Raw genomic sequence first — 15,806 nt, forward strand, 5'->3', positions numbered from 1 at the left:
CACAGCTTCCTAGCACGCTAGCTTTCCTACTGTCTTCCTCCTCGGTAACCGGTCTTCACGGACCAAGAACTCTAGTCCCTTGCCCTTCTGCTCGTCGCATGTCCCTCCCTACCTCGCTGGATTCACCTCCGTCAGGTGGGTCTCACGCATCTCTTCTCACAGAGTTCCCTCCGCAAAACTTAACCCCAAGGTTCCTCCACTCCTGTAAGTAGGAACCCGAGCACCGACGGAGAAAATCCCACAGCTAAGGGCGGAACGGCCCCTCAGACGTTCCAAGGTTTCTCAACTTGCCTTAGACTGATAGTCCTGCCCGCCCATCCTTTTATTTGTTCTCCAGTCAGCTCCTATTTACCCCAACAATTATTTCCAGCTTTTACCACTTGGGCAAATGGCTGATCAACCTGATTTTATGCAACTTCCCTTCCTTTCCCTTACACAGAGATCCACTGCTCTCTTCAACATCACTCCTGGTTTCTCAGAGGATGTGTGATCCCTCCTCTTGTAAACACTAACCCCTCCAACCCCATTTCCTATTTCCCTCCCCATCTTCTCTGAGACGTTGCTACAAAGCTTCTCTTTAGCAACTGTTCACCCTTTCTCTTCCTACTTTAACCTATAAGCACACTCAGGTCATTTCCATCCCTTGAGTCTGAATCTTTCTCCATCAGCCATCCAGTCTCACATCTTTCCTTCACATCCGGACCTGCCCAAAGACTACAGGCCTGTGCTCCCTTACCCCAAACACTAGGGAGCCACAGAATTTAGAATTCAGATAGACAGACATATTTTAATTTTAGAAAGAGAAAACGTGGCATACGCCATATTTCATAATAACCCCACAGAGCCCTGTGAGTGCATTCTGTAATCAAATTCAATATTATTTCTGCAGTGAAATGTATGAATAGTCACACTAAGTGGGACAAATGAAGATTATAAGCCATTCCATATCCACTCAGGTCAGGTTTTACCGCTAAACGAGTTATAAAAACCTTTCCAGTTCCAGAGTTTGTTGAATTCTGAGATTCAGATAAGGGAATATAGGCCTGTGGTTTATGCCTATTCCCTTCCACTCACTTCATGATCCCAAACAATTACATTTCTTCCCCCCTCGCGCCACTGACTCTGCCTCCCTCGTCTTCCATGACATTTGAATACCAAGCCTACATAAATTCTGGCATCCCGTGTTATGTAACTTAGCCTTTCCACTGTGTCTGTCACTGTGATCACATCCCCCCAGGGATTCCTCCCGGTGTATCTCTGCTCTGAGCCTTCCATGACACCACCCTCTACAGGGCCTCCCCTTGAACTGCATAATTATTCTTCTTCCATCTCTTTTATGGGACCTTCCTCTTTGGAGTTCTCCAGGCCTCCTCCTCAGCCCAGCCCTCTCCTTGGTTCTCTTCCTTTTTTTAAATTACTTTTAACAGCTTTAGTGAGGTATAAGTCAGAAGCCATACAATTCACTCTTTTAACACATCCATTTCAGTGGTTTTAATCTAATCACAGGATTGCGCAACCATCACCATGTCTAATTCCACAACATTTCATCAGCCCAACAGGAAACCCCATGCGCATCATGCAGTGCTTCCTCATTCCCTCCTCTCTCCCACCCTGAACTACTAACACTCTCTGACTTTATGTATGTGCCTAATCTGGACAGGTCATATAAATGGAAACATATAACACGTGGCCTTTTGTTTCTCACTTATTTCAATTAGCATAATGTTTTCAAGGTTCCACAATATTGTAGCATGTATGAGCGCTTCATTCCTTTTTATGGCCAAATATTGCAATGTATATAGGATATACCACGTTTTATTTATCTACTCATCAGTTGATGGACATCTGGGCTGTTTCTACTTTTTGGCTCTTAGGAGTGAATAATGCTGCTATGGACATCTGTGTACAAGTGTACAGATATGCTTTAGTTCTTTTGGATATAAATCTAGAAATGGAATTGGTGAGTCTATAGTACCTTTACATTTAATTTTTTGATGAACTGCCAGACTGCTTTCCAAAGTGAATATACCATTTTATTTTCCCACCAGCAACGTCTGAGGGTTCCGATCTCTCCATATCTTCATCAACACTTACTTAATTTTTTAAAAAAATTACAGCCATCCTACCGGGCATGAAATGGTGTCTCGTTGGTTTGATCTGCATTTCCCTAGTAACTATGTTGAGCATCTTTTCAAGTGCTTTTTTGGCCGCTGCATATCTTCTCTGGAGAAATGTCTATTCAAATCTCTGTCTATATTAAATTAGATTCTGCAGTGATTCTTAGCACCACTTTGGAGTTATGAATGGCTTTGAGAATCTGACCAAAGCCAAAAAGTAAAACTACACAGATAACAAAATAAGGCACACAATTCTCCTAAGATGTCACTAACCCACTGTAAGACCACTTATGGACCTTCCAGATTAAGCAGCCTTGCTGTATATCATAGGTTCTCAACCCTGGTGCATATCTGAAGATCACCTGGGGAGCTTTTAAGAAACACCACATAACCACATGATTCAGCATTTCCACGTGTAGGTATATACTGAAAAGAACTGAAAGCAGGGACTTCAGCAGGTATACGGACACCCGTATTCACAGCAGCATTATTCACAATAGCCAAAAGGTGGAGACAACCCACATGTCCATCAACACATGAATGAACCAAATGTGTATATACATACAACAGAATATTATTCAGCCTTAAACAGGAATGAAATACTGATACATGCTACAACACGGATAAACCTTGAAAACATGATGCTAAGTGAAAGAAGTCAGACACAAAAGGCCATATATTATGATTCTACTCATGTGAGGAACCTAGAATAGCCAATTTCATAGAAACAGAAAGTAGAACTGTGGTTACCAGGGCCTTGTGGGAGGAGGGGTGAGTACTTATTGTTTAACAGGTTGAGAGTTTCTGTTTAGGATGATGAAAAAGTTCTGGAGATGCACAGCAGTGATAGATGCACAACAATGTGAAGGGGTACTTGATGCCACTTAACTGTACATTTAAAATGGTAAATTTTATGTTAGGTATATTTTACCACAATTGTAAAAAAACACGTTTGTGTACACACACACACACACACACACACATACATATGACCAGGACACCATCAGTATTTTGCTTAAAAGCTCTCCAAGTAATGCAAATGTTCAAAAAGGCTTAAGAACTGCTGCTTCATACTCTCCTTGGTGGTATCACCTGTTCCCAAGGCTTCCCAAATCTTTCTTTCCAGCCTTCACCTCTCAAAGCTTCTACCTCAAAAATCCAGCTAGGTTTCAATTCACAGAACTGAGCTCATCCATTCCTCCTCCTCATCCCAAAACTGCCCCACCTGAAAGAGCGTCATCCACTGAACATCGCCCTTAAACTCCTATATTCTCGCCATCAAATCATCAATGTGACTCTGCCTCTTAAATATTCTCAAGCCTCCCCCCTTGTCTTTATGATGATCATTACTGCTTCTAGCTCGGGCCTTCACCTTACTTGGAATATCTAACATAAGCTTCCTTACCTCCAGATAATTAATTTCCTGGCTCAAAATCTTTAGTAGACTCCACTCCACCTGAGATGAAGTCTCTGCTGCCTCAAATGTTACAGATGGTGCCTTATGATCTAGCCCTTGCCAATTTCTCCAGGCCCATCTCCTGCTGATTCCGCTTGCCCTGGTGATGTATAAACTGCACGGGGTTCCTTACCTACCACACACTAGTTCTCACCTCTTTTCTTGTGCTTGTTACACATGGAACAAAAAATATATCTTCCCCCTTTTGGCTAATTCCCACTCATCTTTCAAAACCTAGCTCAGATGACCTTCTCCCCAAGATTAAATTCCCTTCCTCTATCTTTTAATAGCCTATATATATATATATATAACTACCATTAACCACACATATCTTAATTATGTCTTTTTCCTTAGCAAATTTTAAGCTCTGTGAGGGGTAGAAACTAAGTAGGTTTCATCTTTTTATATTAGGCCCTTACCAGAATGCCTGCCACACAGTACTTAATTCATGTTCATGGAATAAATTGCTTTACAAACTACTAAAGAGTTTGAAGCTATTTCATCAAAATAGGAAACATCATTTACTATGCTATATCTGTATTATTTTATTTGATCTTCACAAAAACCCTATGAAGTCATTATTACTATGATTCCCTGAAGTACAGAAACATCAAATAACATGTCCAAGGTCAAATGCCACCAGCAGGTGGTAGAACTGAGATTCGAATCCAAGAGAAACTCCAGAGCCTGAACCCTGCCTCCTCCCCTTCCCTAGCGGAGATACGGCTCTTCTTACCTGTGTAGGTCTCATCTTCTCAAGGAGGTATTTCCTGCCTTCCAGGATTTTTCTCTATAATTTTTAAAGTTATCATCTTAACATACAGTTTTGTATCTTTTAAAAATTAAAAAAGTTTTAGCATGTTACTACGTGGTCTTCATAACCAGCATGACTACTCATGAAGACAAAGGTAGATTCTTACAATGAGGTTGAAACAAACAAAAAAATCAACTGTATGAAGTTCTAAATAGGGGAAGCTAAGATGATGGTCACTTAGGTGATAATAGCCAGGGGATTTTAGCTGATTTCCAGCTTAATATGAATCAAGCAAACGACTAGATGCTAAAAATAAGACATGTACTCTTAGAAATGCAAAAACAAAAGCAAAATTAGAAATCTGCAATTCGAATAGACACATGAAATTCCATGTTGCTCCGGAAGATAAGAGATAATAGGTGCCTGGGGAATTTAGTCAATGAACAGACACTAACCAAGAACTTGTTTAAATAAGCAGGGATATGTATGTATGGGTGTGTGTGTGTGTGTGTGTGTGTGTGTGTGTTTATATGTGTGTGTACGTGGGTAAACTACTTGCGGAGATGAAACATACACAGGTACGAAAACACACTACGTGTGTTGAAGGGATATTTCACAGAGAAGAAATATCTTAGGCATTTGGTAATTATTAAGTGTTGGACACTACATTATTTATTTAATTCTCAGAGCTCTACAAAACAGATACTGTCCCCTGTTTTACAGAGGAAAAAACAGATTCAAAGAAGTTAACTGACTTGTCCAAAGTCTCAAAGCTTCTAAGTTATGCCACTAGGCTTCAAACCAAGCTCTGATTGCTCTTTCTACAATCCTTAACTTTCTAATAAAAACCATTAAATAAGGACCTCAAAATACGTAACAGGAGAGTTGTTGATGATGGTACAAGGAAACGGTCTAGTTAAAACATTAGAAAAAAATGAACATATCATCCTTGAAGTTTGTGGAATGTCCATCCCTGGAGACCTTCAGCTGTAACATCAAGTGAGGGATAGACAGTTGACACCAGAATTGCCAGGTAAGATCGACATCCCCACATGCAGTTAACTTCCCAATATGAACAGAGGAACCAAAAGCCATGACCTCACAATGCTATGATATGAAAGCATCTGATTTTTCATTCTCTCCTCTCAGCATCATCAAGGAAGGATGAGCTTTCCCTTTCCCTGAATTTCCTTTCGAGTTCTTATGTCACCGTCACATGCTTATTTGTGCGTCATTTCCAGCCCTCAGACTGGTCCCACAACCTCCAGGTTCTGACTGTGACCAACAGTGAATACACTGCATCACTCGCCTGAAGCACAAAGTTATACTGAACTCAGGTGGCTTAGACGTTTAGGACTGTACCAGGCCCCCAGAAGCTCAATGGCGTCCCCACTTACCTCCATACCCGCAGCCCAGACCCTCTATACCAGTGAAACATCTGTTTTTAGTGCCTGGCAATAAGTGGATTGATTTCTCCGCCTTTGGAACATTTGGGTCACAGTAACCCTTTGTACAAGAAACAACTTCCCACTTACACCCCTTACCGTGTCTTTCCCCCTTCTTCATCCTAGGTGTCCTGATAACATTTCCAAGCAAGTACATTAGAAAATTATGCTTCAGAATCTAATTCCAACTGTCTTGAGGTTACCCGGCAGTTGAAATAATCTGGAGGTGACAGGAGATCAAACCAGAGAGGACAGAAGAGGCCTCTGGAATGGGCCATTATAGAAACTCTATTTCAACCCTGGCAGAGGTAGCTGTATATAACTCCACAATGGTTAGCTCTGCTAAACATGTATCCTGGCTTATTATCTAAATGAAAGACTAAACTCGACAAACAACCAAGCAGAAAAGTCAGGGAATTTAAATTGGTCTTCTGATTTTAAAGGTGAAAAACACAAAAACACAAGAAGTCCCACAGACCTTCTTGGTAAATGTCACAGAGTACCAGACTCCGCTGCACTCTGTCCTGAACCCGACCACCCAGGCCCACAGCCCTTCCTAAGGACCCTCAATGGGCTGTTACAAGGAAGCTTTCATCCAGCTCCTCACACTGAAGACCCCATAGCAATGCTCCCCTGACACTTGATCTAGGCACCCAGAGGACAGGCTGCCAGCGGTCTACTGGGGCGGCTCGGCACAGAAGTTCTATCCAGACACAGACAGAGGTGATGGCTTGAGTCCAGTAGATTCTCAGAGTCCGTGGAATATGTAAGAGAGGGCTGTTCTGTGTGCAGAGAGAGAAGTCGAAAAGACACAGAGGAAGAAAGCACAGGATGATAAAGGGACAAGGAGCAATGAGCGAGCCAGTCAGGAGGCAGAGAAGAGGTGTGCCCTGAGAGGGAGGAGGCCGAGGAGGTCGTGAGACAGAAGCAGCTGGTGCAGACAGAGCGCACCTCGGGCACCCCAGTCAGCACACACACAGTGGTTCTGCACCTTTCCCCCCAGTAAGCCAGAGCGCGTGCTCCCCTAGCCTAGATTTCAATGGTCAGGCTACCAAATAGACACGGAAGCTTTCAATGTGGGTAAATTTGCGGCCCGCGAGCTATAACTCTACCCCTTCCCAATAAAGGCAGACGTCCCATGGACAACACCAGACCTATTGAACTCTATCCCCTCACTCGGCCCTGAAGTCATGGAAAGCCTGGCTCAGCTCTTGCTCTCATCATTTACTAGCTGTGCAACATTGGGAAAGGTACTTAACCTCTCTAAGCTTCAGTTTTGATGCCTGTAAAATTCAGAAATAATATTCACTTCACAAGTTTGTATGAAAATTAAATGAGATCGAGGATAAAAGTACATAGCTTGATAATATATAGGCTTCACTCAGGCGTGAGTAATAGAGCTGTTGGCCAAAAGTTCAGTGTTAATGAATCAACAATACATATATTAAATAAGGTGTCTTTAAACAGAAACCCACTCAAAATAAGGCTATGTATTGATCCAAGAGCTAAAATGTTATGACCAGAGACTTGCAGGAATCTAACTCCGTATCTCCCCTAGAAGCAATGGCTCGGTATCTGCTAACTCAGTGTCTGCCGTGACTTTATGGAACATAACGTCTGCAAATAACAAGGATCGGCTGTAGTTCATTAAAGGTAGAACATGGGAGTAGGGGAGAATCTGGGGGGCAGGAAGCTAGAAGGGTAGAGCCAGGTCACGAAAGGGCCTTTTATGTCCTACCAAGGGGTGTGGACTTCATACCGCTTCTAATCTGATTACTGATTAGAAGACTGTGGGCCTGGGAAAGGTCTACAGCTCCCTGCTCCTGAGTGGACCCCTGGTGTCTGGGACATACGTCTCATCTGCAAGAAAGACTGCTACCCAATGCCCTACACGTGCTGTCGTCTCGGCTCAGAGCCACAGACAACAGAAGATACTGGGAGCCACCAACCGCCTAGTGGCCACGGTGACTGTCAAAAGAAACAGGTGAAATCAAATTTAGTAATGTATATTAACACATCATATTCAATACGGTTATCTTTTCAACGTGTAATCAATATTCTAATTATTATTATCTAAAATTATTAATGAGCTATTTTACTTTTCTTTGGGGAGGGGGGCACTCCGTCTTCAAAGTCTGAGTGTATTTTGCACTCAATTCAGATAGGCCACATTTCCAATGGTCAAAAGCCGCTCGTGACTTGTGGCTCCTATGCTGGACAGTGAAGGCCCAGGGTACCCTATACATCCTCCAGGCCCTGCTAGTCATCTTCTGTTCTCTTCACTTTCTCTGCCAAGTGTCCCCTGATCAACCCTCTCCCCACCCCAGGGGCAGTCAGTTACTCTTCTCCTGTACTAGTGAAGCACCTGACAAAATTTTACAATAAACAGTTGTTAAATAAGCAGGAGGATTTAGGTGCACGAATGAAATTGGCTATCTTTCCATTTTAAAAATAAACCAACACGTAGGAGGAGCCATCAAGGGAGACCACAGACAGATGATAACGCTATATCCATACTTAACTTCCCCACTCATTGGCAAACATCCAGTTATAAAAATTTCGTGAGGTAAAACTTTTTCCCACCATGAATACTGACGAGAAAGAGTGACATCACCCAGGAAAAAATACGCTTGTTCACTACTAAAGCCTCAAGAAGTAGAAGGGATCCCTATCTGAAATATTATGCAGACATCAACTCCTCTCTAGGGAATTTGCGGGGATGTAAAATGACTTAACTACAAATCTTAAATCAGTGGCTGATATTCCAGGGGTGTTCCCAATGCCTGAAAACAAGAATCTTAATTTGGATTCTCTGTGGTTTTTATACCTGAATGCTCCACCATAGCAATGCACTGAGTAAAGGACCTTAAAAGCAGCAAGGTTTCCATTTGCCAAGAAAAAGGAGAAGTAGCTAAGTAAGAAAATGCGTAACATGCGCCTTTCAGATCCCACGACTTCAGAACTTCTCCCCACCCCATGAATCTCACGCTAATTCAGAGTCCGCTCCTGTACCAATCTCCGCTGCCGCATAATAATGCGCTCCCTCCCCTCCCCTTTCCCTAAAGCAGATTTCTGAATCAGCTGTGAGTTACTTTTCATGAATATGTTTCTTTTCAGTGCAGACCAAACCTCATTTAAAGGAAGCGTTAAGAGGGACCCTGGAAAATTTGCTATCTGTTGCACAAGTTTTTTTTTTAAACATCTTTATTGGAGTATAATTGCTTTACAGTGGTGTGTTAGTTTCTGCTGTATAACAAAGTGAATCAGCTATACATATACATATATCCCCATATCCCCTCCCTCCCACTCTCCCTATCCCACCCCTCTAGGTGGTCACAAAGCACTGAGCTGATCTCCCTGTGCTATGCGGCTGCTTCCCACTATCTACTTTACGTTTGGTAGTGTATATATGTCAATGCTACTCTCTGACTTCGTCCCAGCTTACCCTTCCCCCTCCCTGTGTCCTCAAGTCCATTCTCTATGTCTGCATCTTTATTCCTGTCCCGCCCCTAGGTTCATCAGAACCTTTTTTTTTTTTTTAGATTCCATATATATTGCACAAGTTTTTTCACTTCATGAATTTTATATCCCTTTGGTTTCCAAAGAATTAAACTGCATCTATTAAAATATAGCCTAGTACCTTAATCCTACCTAAATCTTCCCAAACTGTGACTTTCTCAAAAAACCAAAAACCTCCTAAGAACATATTTCACTGAGGTTTACAACACTGAGTACTAGGGTCACCTTTAATTCCGTCTTTTCTTACCCCATCTTTCCTGCAAATTAAAAATCTCTCCAAGAAGCAAACCCCCTCAGCCTGACAAGATCAGACCTGATTATAATATCTGTGGTTAATTATTGTGGTTGGAATTCTGACGTGTAGCAGGATTTGCAAGCTAGTCACCTGGCTTGTTTAGACACTACCCTGATGTCAAAATGTGTGTCTTTTAACTCTCATAGAAAGACTGGGGCTCTTCCTCACTCCCCAACCTCTGAAAGTTAAGGTATTTTTAGATAACATAACAGATTAATCCTTTTATGAATGTACTTTAAAACTGTACAGGACTGACATTTGATGTCCTAGGAGAAAAACAGCACGATCTGGAACCAAACCTATCCTAGTTTTAAGAGAATGTAAATAAAAAGACTTTTTTGTTTGTTACAATACAAAGGAAATATGAACAGGCACAGATGGAGACCAGTTAAAACTACCATTCAAACCTGCTCAGGGAGAAGTCATTAACCAAGTTATCAGGAATACTCTCTGATTGGCCAAACAAGTTTTACAAAAACCTCTTGACGACTTAAAATTCCTATAAGATATAAGATAATTACATTTATTGAGGCCGGGTTCCAGTGCCAGCTGTAAGTTATCTTGTAGGTTTAAATATCTTATTTGCCTTTGTTTTCCCAAAGTGTTTCATAGAGTGCCGTGTAATAATAGTAAGTGCTCAATAAAAACACCCTGAACTACCCCAAAATCCTTGGATCACTTCAAAAGCTTTAGATAAGGCAGCAAAATAAAATTTAAAAGCAAAAACAAAGAAAAACAAAGAAAGCCCAAACCATCTGGCTATAAGAGTTTTATTATTCAATACGATGCTAGTGACTTTTGGGCTGAAACCAGTATGTAACTGTCTTATATCCTACTTACAAGAATGTGGGGAGAGTCCTACAATTAAAAAATAAATAAACAGATCCCAGAATGATTAAAACCACAGGTAATTAACTGTTTATTTGAACCAAGTTGTCTTTTTATGTAGGTAGACTAAACTAAGGTGCCAGTTATTTTTTTTTAAAAGAAAATCCCATTTAATAAGATTAATGATTTTATTAAAACTATATTGTGCTAAAATATAGCTTGTAGATATTATAAGGAAGAGAATCTCCTGCACTTAGTATGATTAAAAATTATGTTTGAGCTGCTCTCACCATATTTACTTGCAGAAGATAATAAAAAGAATCAATTCTTTGTAAACTGTCGATACAGTACATAACGGCCAGACAGAGTTCTTATCTCCATCAGTGTCAATTTCAAAAGGGAGGTATACACAATATAATAATATATGTGGTTTGAAACATACACACACCCCAAGTTGGGCACATCTGGTCTAGAAGTTAAATGAAAAACATATTAGTGAATTCATACCTCTGGTAAACACTGTATAATAGTTAACCCTTTTCAGATAAAGCTTATGATTATCTTTCCCCAATCTCAGATTTTTAAGTACTACACCTTCCAAGGTTGAGAGAAAGGTACAGACTGCTAAGAGAATTAATAGCATTAGCATGAGCGAAAGTGGACAAGCAGTCTAAAGATTAACTGCATGTTTTCGGCTTTCTGCATACAGTAGCATAAGGATGTAATAAATCAGAAAAAGTTAGGTACTCTATACAACAAAAAATCATTCATTCAAGGCCTCAGCCAAAATAAGAAGATTTATTACCTAACTAAAATTTAGATAATTTCAAATTCACTGCAAAGCCCTTTTTAAGGCTTGAATTACAAAAGGATATTAAAAAAATTAACAGATACAAATATAAAGCTTATATTTATTCCTTAATGAGTAAGATTTGCATTGGATTCTTCTTTGGAAATTTAGAAAATGCTTACCAATTCATTTCCTAAAACAAGCATGAGACTGTATTTGGCCACATAAAGAAACTGCAAGAAACCTTTAATCGTTAAATAAACACATAAGAAATAGGGACCACGAAGGAATCAATTTGGACAGCACTGTACGTATCTGTCCCCGAGAACACTATCACTGCCTGGCTGTCATGCTCAGTTCTCCCTCGGCAACACGCACATCCAATCCAGAGGCACACAGAATTCCAAGAACACTGCCAAACATTCAGTCAGAGCACTTGTGAAACACACCTTGTAATTGTCCACAGCCTTTGCAGTTCAAACCAGAGCTCAGCAGCTTGTCCTTATCTTCACCAGTGACGTAAATAAAAATACCATACATCACTCTTCCAAAAGAAAAACCAAAAAACCCCACAATTAGCAATAAATTTAATGCCTCAGAGATAAATCTCCTGCGTTAACCCAAACCAGCATTCTGCCTTGATGTAAACCTGAGCACATGCTGAGTGCCCTGCTGCTTACCTCCTCTATCACTTGCTTCTAACGACAGCTGACAAACTAGCCTCACAAATCCTTTTTTAGCTGCTGATCAGACAGATCCCCCTTTGACAATCCAGCATGGTGGAACACTCGAAAATTCTTCCTGCTTCTATTCTATTGCTTGCTCTAAAAACCAGTTTCCTTTTCATTGAGATAATAGCCTTTTCTGCAGTCACATGACTCAGAAGCTACATTAGCAGAGCTTTATGATAATAGACTAAGCCTCTACCCCCTCCTGTTATTAAGGGGATGTCTTTCTCTTTCTCTTTCCCTCTCTCTCTCTCTCTCACTCACACACACACACACACACACACACACACACACACACACACACGTGCCCATAATGCACATGCACTCACATACACGGGTCTAAAATTATTTATTCTTCTTGGAATTATCATAATAAATAAAGAAGTATTCGCTAACATGAAAATACTAAAAATTTCTAGATCTGCCTGCTAAAAATAACTGCTAAAAACAAACATTCTGATGCATGGTCTTCCGTTCAGCAGGATGCAGCACGCTGGCCATGAACACTCCCCAGTGAACAGTGTATGAAGTGGGACAGTCAGAGGGAAATGTGTACTCTCCTGTTCTCTAGAGCTTTGCCCCCAGAGATATAAAGCTGACAAATCTGGCATAACGAACACTGTGGAGACATGATAGCTACTCACACATTGGGAATTAATTAGTTTCACATATTAGTCAAACACCATGTAAGCATACTTTTTAACACCAAAATGTATTCTTATTAGGAATACACCCTATGTAATTTATAAGTTATTTCAAGAAGAAGAAATATTACCATGGCCAAAACAATCTTAAAATATAAAAATCAAAAGTTCTTTTGAGCCCGGCCAATTTGATTGATTTCTGATAAACCATCAACTTTCAAAACACACATGTGGAAACACTAGGTCAGTGCCTGACACACAGTGGTTGCTCCACATTTTTTTTTTAACGTCCTTGGTAACAGGTTGAAGTACTAGGCAAAGAGACAGCAGCGGATTACATTATCTTCTTACTTTGTTTTCATACCAAAGAATCTTTTAAATCTACCAGACAAGCAATTTGGGGAAGGAGTTTAAGTGTAAGAATGTGCTGAGAAGTGGAAAATGGAGAAAAAGATGGGCTAAGGCGTTGCCCCAGAAGCAAAATCACACTGAAGCATAACACACAACTGGGAGAGCGCTGCCACCAGCAGACTGAAAGCAAGACAGACTGTTCAACTAAGTCAACAGATGAAGCTACATTTTACATGTTTGGGTTTTATTTATTGCCTTGGTTTTCTCATCTCAAAAAGGGAAAACATACTAGATATTTTCATTTTTTAACTTTTCACTGTGCTAAAATACACATAACATTAAAAGTTACCACTTTAAGTGTACAGTTCGGTAGAGATAAGTCTATTCACACTGTTTTGCAACAGCTCTCCCGACCTTTTTCATCTCGCAAAACTGAAACTCTGCACCCATTAAACAGCAACTCCCATTTCCCCTTCCCTCCAGGCCCTGGCAAGCACCATCTACTTTCTGTTTCTATGAATTTAACTACTTTAGATCCCTTGTATAAGTGGAATCAGACAGTACTTGGTGTGTGTGTGTGTGTGTGTGCAGATATTTTAAAGAATAATTATTTCAATACCTGGAGATCAAGATGAAGAGTTTTCATCTCACAAAATCATTTTACACAAACTGCATTATTCCTAAGTAAACCAAGCCAAAATTATGTTCTTTAATACAGAAAACCCAAGAATTGTTATAGATACAACTAGACAGAAGGGATTATTATCATATAAAAGTTATCTACACAAAAACTCTGTAATTTCTCAGAATCCAAAAAATCTGATAATTCTAATTCTGAAACTCCTAGTTTACTCTAATTAACCACTCAACACATAAATAAGTCGGGTAGGGTGGAGTGGGTGTTGAATAATTCTCCTCCAGTCACTGGAAGGGACTGTGGCCACTCTGCTGGAACATGGCACTAGCACCTCACCAAGTCTCCAGTGACCACACAGGGGTCAGTGAGCACAGCTTCCATGAGGACCTGAGCAGAGAAATTCACATACCAAGAAAATATACTTAAAGCATTTAAATGCTAGCACATGGTGATACCTCATCACGAAAAGCCAAAGCACAACAAAGAACCTTTAAAAGTTATAATGACCTTAACAGCCACCTAAGTGTTTTCATTGTGTACTTAAAATCTAAAGTCAATAATCAGCCAGGGCATTATAGGAAATCAACGTATCACAGGAAACCAATCTCACAGTAGATATGAGAGAACACTTTTTTAAAGAAATAGCATAAAAACTGTAGGGGGCAGTTTTGTGAAATCCATCCACCTAAGTTTGTCCTTTTTCTGCTCACAACATCATCCAACCATTTCTACAGCGGTAAGGAGAGGTCACAGACACTCTAAAATTACCACCATGTTGTCCTTTATTAACTTCGATGGAGTTTTTACAAATTATTTCTCAGCCAATCATGGGCAGCAGCAAAATTTGCTGTGAATTCGCTGATCAAATCCATCACAGTAAGAAAATGTCTCCTGCCAAACACTTGCAAGTAAAACGTCTTACTCCAGATTCTACGCTTACACTTCAAGATGGACTGCTGTCAGCAAAACTGCCCCTCTGTCATGTTTTCTGCCGGCAAGCACAAATAGGTGAAACTGTCTAACCCCGTCCTGAGGGCAGACTGGTGGCTGCAGCAGACCCTATCATTACCAATTTTAACCCTTTTTCTTCACTAGGGCAGTAGTGTTTACAGCGGAATTAGGTTAGATGATTTGTAAAGATGTTTCTACCTATAAGGTTTCCTGAGAGTGGTGCTTATATATATATAAAATTGTGATTCATTTCTTAAACCAAAAGTCTGGTGAGAGGTAAAACAAGGATTCAATAGGGTGATGTTTCACTTCTTATAAATCAAGGTGGAATTTACATGCAGTGCAATAAACAGACCTTAAGAGTAAAGTTTAAGAGTTCTGACCAATGAAAGCACCTACGTAATCCACGCTCCTGTCCAGATACACAACACTGTCATCGCCCAGCAGAGCTCTCCTGTGCCTACCCGCCCCCCACCAGCCATAACTCTTACTTTCTGTTATCACAGATTAGTTCTGCTTTTTCTAGAACTTCAAACAACGGGAATCATACCGTAAGTACTCTTTATGCTTCTTTCAGCATAATGCTTTTGAGATTCATCTGCGTTATTGCATGTATTAACAATTTGTCCCTTTTCAGTGCTAAGGGTAATTCCATTGTGTGAATATACTGCAGCTCCTCTATCCTCCTTTGATGGGCATTTGGGTTGTTTCCAACGGGGGCTTGTGGTAAACAAAATTCTAAAATGGCTCTGCAAGATCTCCCCACCCCCCCCATGTACACACCCTTCATAATCCCCAGCACTGTAAATATGCTGGATCTTCACTATTGACCTTAGGGTAGGGAGATCATGGAGGCGGGCCTGGCCTAATCATAACGGATTTTCTCCATCAGGCAGCAGCAGAAGTCAGAAGTTTGAAGCCTGAGAAGGATTCTATATGCCTTTGGTGACGTGAACATGGGGGAAACCACATGTCAAGGAACGCAGGTGACCTCTAGGAGCTGAGAGTGGCACTCAGCTAACACCTAGCAAGGGGAGAGGATCTCAGTTCCACCGCTGCAAGATCCCGAATTCTGCCAACAACGAGAATGAGCTGAAAGTGGACGTCCCACCCCGCCAGAGCCTCCAGATGAGAACTCATTCTTGTTGACACCTGCACTTCGGCCTGGTGATGCCCTGAGCAGAGGATCACACCAACACCATGCTCAATTTCTGATCTACAGGACGGTGAGCTAGTAATTGGGGGTTATCTGTGGTAATTTGTTACTCAGCAAAAGAAAACTAATGGGAGG

At 40.9% G+C, this 15,806-nt stretch overlaps 1 protein-coding gene across 10 annotated transcripts in view; it reads right to left on the minus strand.

Annotated features, from left to right (window-relative positions):
• Positions 1-15,806, minus strand: part of NCOA2 (nuclear receptor coactivator 2) — a 266,722-nt gene that overhangs the window by 110,994 nt on the left and 139,922 nt on the right. The gene's annotated exons all lie outside the window — the stretch shown is intronic.

Source organism: Balaenoptera physalus (assembly GCF_965194825.1).
Source record: "Balaenoptera physalus genome assembly, chromosome: 17".
NCBI classification, from domain to species: domain Eukaryota; kingdom Metazoa; phylum Chordata; class Mammalia; order Artiodactyla; family Balaenopteridae; genus Balaenoptera; species Balaenoptera physalus.